Genomic DNA, 6,221 nt, shown 5'->3' with positions numbered 1-6,221 from the left:
ATACTGTGGCAACCTTTAAACTCTCTCTCAAGTCTTCTGAGACATGATTGACAGCCCCAGCTGCTGAGGTCTGAAGGCCATGACTGCATCTGTCACATTCAAGCTGTCCTTCCTGTGGAGGGTTCCTAGCTGGTTACTCCTCCATGACCTTGCCAAACTTAGCACAGACTTGGAGTATATTGTATAGCTACCCAGCTTTTCTTCTTCACTTAGAGTCAGACTTACATCAAGATAGATTTGAGGTCCTCCCCTTCCTTCTTCCCTGTTCCCTTTCCCCTCATAGCCTCCAATGTGTCTAAGTTTGTCTCAGCCCCTGCATCTTAGACCTAGAAGAATGCAAGAGATAGCGTGTCCATTTTAGGGATGGAGAAAAAGAATCAGAGATTAGGTGCTTGCCCAAGAATATTTAACACAGTAAGCTGAACTCATGTTTTTAGTCTCTAAAACCAATAGTTTAAAATGCTCTAATATCTCTTTGGCCTCAAGTCATAATATCCAGGCAAAATTCCTCACAATGACTAACAAGGTTGTTCAGTCTTCAGGGCATTGGGAAGCTAGAGTCTGCTTTGAGAATTCTGGGCTATTGTTCCTTGAATACACTGAGTAATAACCTAGAAGAATCTCCTACAAGAGGTCATGCTTCTCCATTTCCAGGTTCTCAGGTGATCACCAGGTCTACCTGAGGCAGCATATACTTGCTTTTAAGTCTGTATAGTGGCCTTCTTCCACAAACAGCACTCATTAGGTATTCAGGATGAAGATGAAGACTAGCCTAGCCTTCTACCTCTACCTAGGAGATTTCCCATGGACATAGACAACTGTGGATCTATCTAACCAGTTTGGGACTCTAAAGTTTGGCACCTTTGTCTTTTCATTATAGTAGGTAGGTAAGTCTAGGTACCTCCTGCCCACCCCAACCAGTATTCAAAGATAAGATACACAGAATGTAGTATTTTACCTATTATAAACCACAGTCTCAATGACTTAGCCAATCCCCTCTACTGAGGAGGAGTAGAAAAAAGATTAAACTTTAGAGAAAGCACATCCATCAATGTGCATTGGTGATCAGGACCATGTAGTTTACTCGTATTTGTACAGGAAGAGATATCTGAGGATTCCAGGTTTTTCTTTCATGCAATGTCTAAAGTGAATGTCTAAAGTGCCAAGTTCTGTCAGCAGTTCAATCTAGAAAGATTTTATTGTGTAACATGTTTTCTAAGTTTTATTATTCATGTGTATTATGTTGTGACAGTTCCAGCAATTACAGTTAATATCTCGGTAAGTACTAGGAGGTACGAGGTGTTTCACTTTTAGATATTTATTAGTACATAACTGATGAACATTGAATACTGGTGAGAGTCTATCAAAAACTCACCTAGCTGTCCTTCTGACCTCGGGAGAATTTCATTCTCATGCTTCCTGACCTAAGTTTACCTAGGTCTAATGGTAGTTTCCAATTGGCTGACAGCTCTGGTCTGGGGCTGAACATTCCCTGTTCATTTTCCATTTTACAATTTCAGGCACAGCCCAGGGATTAGAACCCTCACCTTTGGACCTTCTCACACTCTGGTAGGTATGTTCTAATCACCCTCCAGACCCAGCTGTCATGCCTCATTACTTAAATATATTATCATGGCCTGGACTCAGCCTGTATGATGGGATTAAGGCAATAAAGTTATATGGACAAGCAGTCATTGTTAAGGCTGTTTCTACTCCAAACTGCTTTGGGAATGGTATACAGATACAGCAGCAACACTACCCTCCAACCCTCACTTCTTCCATTCAAGCCCTGCCCAGCGGCCTTTGCTCTGCTCCAGCAAGGTGCCCCTGGATTGGTCCAGTTCCAGGATCCTTTGGCCAATTGAGCTCTTTGGGATGGAGGCTGGTTGCCTAGCAACAGATAAGCTCACTCTTGAACTTCTGGAAGCCCTAGGAAGAGGTTTCATCTATAACACTGTCTTGTCTACAGTAGTTGCCACGTATACATACAGCCTATATATATATATATTTAAACATTCATACTTGCTTATTCTCAACAGGCTATGAGGGGTATGTTAGCCCTATTTAAAGAGGGGCATGACAGTGCTCAAAATTTAGAAGGAATATAAAGCAGATGGGGACAAAATGTAGATAATTGGAGCAATGAGGTAGAAGGGTACATGAAAAATCTTTGCAATAATCTTTTCAGTAAGACTGAAACATCAGAATGGTTAGAAATAAGTGAGTAGAGCCATTTTTATTGTATAGGATGAGTAGAAAGCCATTATGCACCTGAAGACTAATAGTTGTCTTAAGAATGAGGAATCCCTGAGACTCTCCAAACAGTTCAGATATTCATACTATGGAATTTATTGAGACACCAGCTGTGAACTGGTGGTTTAGACATAGAACCTCAAAATATGGCTTATCAAGGGTCTGTCTTATTGTGAGACTGTTCGAGGACTATGTGAATGATGAGATTTTCATCCATTTACCTAGAGGATGGACTTTGCTACTTTCTCAGTCTAGACTAGTGAGATACTTGAGCTAAGATTTCAACTCCTGGGAGGTAGTCTTTCCAGAAGTCTTGGCTTGTATCAAAAAATCAATTTATTGTCATTTACAAGAACCTATGTTATAACAGGGGACACAGCATTTATCAGCATGAACATGAGATCCAACAAATTCAACAGTTAATTCCAGCAGTCCCTTGCTACAAGTGCAGGAGTAAAGTTCGAGCTGCTTTCCTCAACTATAAAATGGAAATATAACACCTACCTTCACATCTTACAGGTAAAATGAAGTGACCAGCTCAATGCTGAATAAAGTGTTAGTTATTAATATTGGTTCATTTGTAAATTTTAAGGTCTTGGCATCAAAATGATCTTGTAAGCTCTAAGCAGACTCTGTAAGGAGTATCAGTTGTCATAGACCATACTTGTTTTAGGTCAAGAAGTTTAGGGGTAAGTTTGTCACCCTTGCTGAAGACCCCTATGGGTCCATTTGTGTATGCTAGACATTCCCTGGCCAAAACAGTCTCCTTCACTTTTTCTCCAAATACTATTTTGAATACCCTCTGCTACATTCCCCTAAAAAAAGGGAAGTTTATTGTTGGCCATCTACTTCATGCAGAAACTCCTTCATGTCTGGACAGTCTGGTGAATATCCTTTCATAACCTTCTCTACTACCATAAGGTATAAAGTCTTCTGAGTTTACATGGCTTTATAAGAAAACATACTAAATATGATTAGTATTTTGAAGCTCAATGCTCAGCAGATAGGGTTTTCTAGGAAAGTTGGTTACTAGAATAACTTTAGCCTTTATATAAAACTGTCAAGACTATTTGGAGAATCCAACCAAAAGCCCAGAAATCTCAGATGCAACCCTGTTATTGTATCTCTGGATGAGTAGCTTAGCTTCTGAACATGTTTCCCATCCATAAAAACGTTTGTAGCACAAACCTCATTCCCACCCAAGGGTATCTTGGTTCTCAGAGGGGATGAGGCCATTTTAGGAGCCAGAACAGAAAGTCCAATCTGTACCAGGACCTAAGCCAGCAGATCCCTGGATATGTCTCAGCAAGATTGCCCAGAGAACATAAGTGAAAAGCAGATAACCTATGGTTTACCCTGTGTTCTAGAAGACAGGGCTTAAGTAACCCAGCTGGCCTCTTCTGAGTATTCTTTAGCCTTTGACCAACCCACAGCACAGCATAAAGTCAGGTTATTGTGTTGAGACCACTAGCCTGATTGAAAAAGGTAAGAGACTACCTCACTTATTGGGGTTTCTAGACACTTACCAGGGGATATTAATAATGCTATTCACCAGAGTGCAGCTTGAACCCTTGAGCCAGGTTGAGATGGAGCTTGGGATGGGACAGGGAGAATGATCAGTGCTTCAGATTTTCAGCTTCATGTCTGGAATGTCACTTATGGTGTTTTCCCATTGAGAAAATTCTTTCCTATTTGAGGAGTTGTTTCAGCGACCATGATTTCTCCTGAGTCAATTCTGGTGACTCAACCCAAGATGTTTTCTACCATCTACACCCCACTGCCTTCACTGTACAATTTTTTGGCCCTGGGATGTTGGGCCTCCCTCCTAGTCTCTACTTCAGTCAGGATGGGTCTCTCATGTCCTGCTTACATCATCTACAATAGAATACCCCTCCACCCCATCCTTTCATTTTCAGCTCAAGCATACATCCCCAGGGTAGTCTCTGAATTCCCAAATAGACCAGATCCCTGGCTTATTAGCCTGTCAAGTATTACATTTACATTCTTCACTGGACTTTTCATAGCTTGAAATTTAACAGATGCATTTCTCTTCACAGTACAACTTCTGTATTTGCCCACTTCCTGCCAAATGCCAGGGTCTCGTTTTCTATGGCTGAATAATATCTATAGTATACACATGCCACACATTTTCAATCCATCTGTTTTTGGACATTTGGGTTTATTTAATGCTATGTAAGGCAGACTATGAGAGAGAAACATTGTATGTCCCCACTTCATATTGAATATCTGCACTCTAGTAGAAACAATGATTGGCAAAGTATAAAAACATGGAGAGCAGTTGTGGATACTAGAGACAATGTGGGAGGATGATGGGCTGGGGGGAGGCAGGAGGAAAGGAATCAAGGGGAAAAAGAAAAATAGTATATGCTGTAAAGATGTATGATGTTTAAAACCAAGTAAGAAATCAAAATATTTAGAGCTTTTTGCCTTAGGGTATGTGCACTCAGAGAGTGAGAGACAGTGAGAGGGAAAGTAAGAAACCACGACCCAGACGGGGATGGTCATGCCAAAATCCCCTTTTGTTTGGCATGTAAACAACACATGACTGAGTTTTAAGCCACTGGGCCCAGGACTTGAACCACAATCAGCCATGTGGGAGTCTAGTGATGTAACCACAATACCATCTGTTGCCCCTCGAAAAATGGGGTGAAGAATGTATTTCTCATTAGTATGAATGCAAGGATGACAGATATCTATGACTATCAAGCATGGCACATACCAGCGTTCAGATTGATCAGCTAAATGACCATCTCAGAAGAATCAAGACTCAGGTTCTTGGAACAGTCAACACTAACATTTCTTACAAGAAACATCTCTGCAAGGCAGTAGAATTTAAAGTTCTTAGTGCATACATAAGTATGCTTCTAGGTCTTACCTAACTTAACCTAGGCTGAGAAATCAGCATGCAGTCATGTGCCATTAGACCAGGGACTATGGAACAATCAAACATTGCCATCTTCCCTACCGTTTCTTTCCACCACGGTCCTGAAGAAGGTGCCCAAACCAGGTAATAAGACTATAAGGAAGGTAACTCGTGTATTAGAGTGGAGAAAGATTATGAGGCAAGGACTGCTAAACATGGTAGCCCTTTTCCAGTCTATAAGGAAGAGGCAACAAATGATAATGAGCTTACTGTAGGGCTCCCTTAGTGAGCAATCTAGATTCCGATGCCCCGATTGGGCTGCCACAGACTTTGAAGGTTAAGGAAGAAGCAGGACTTGGAGACCATTGGACTGTGATGCCTGCCTGAGAAGTATCACTACCCCATAAGCCTTTTGCATTCCTGACTCCGTCTCAGCACCTGTGTATGTCCACTGCTGATTAGGGTTTTTCATAAAATTGGCTTGAGGTCAAAAACAGGGTTGGCCAACAAGTCACAAGTTTCATGATAAAAACTGTTGCCCTGTACATCCATGTTTATTGCACATTATTCATAGTGGCTAAGACATGGAACCAGTCCAAAGGTTCACAAACAGTGTGGCACACATACACTATGAAATACTACTCAGTCATTAAAAAATGACCAATGGGCATTAGATAGAAAGTGGATGAACATGGAAGATTAACTGCTAAGTGAAGCAAGCCAAATTGTGAAAGACATTGTATGCCCCCACTTAATACATACCAAGTATTTGCATTCTATGACAGGAATGGAAAGATATAAAAGCAGAGAACAATTGAAGATACTAGAGACAGTGTGGGAGGAAGTCCCACAAATGGGGGTAGGTGGGAGGAAGGGAATCAAGGCAGAAAAGCAGAACATTTAAGGAACACAATGGAAAACTCTGTTGATAATGCCTATGACAATATATTTAACTGGACTAATATACAGTGTATTTGAACTGAGGAAATTTATTTTACAAGTAGTAATGACAGACAGTGGTTAAACGCATAATAAATAAAACTGCTACCTTGGGAGATACTGAGTATATCAAAAGAAGTGAGAA

The sequence above is a fragment of the Tupaia chinensis genome, unplaced genomic scaffold (assembly GCF_000334495.1).
Source record: "Tupaia chinensis unplaced genomic scaffold, TupChi_1.0 Scaffold000409_1, whole genome shotgun sequence".
Classification (NCBI taxonomy): Eukaryota; Metazoa; Chordata; class Mammalia; order Scandentia; family Tupaiidae; genus Tupaia; species Tupaia belangeri.
This window is presented reverse-complemented; position numbering follows the sequence as displayed.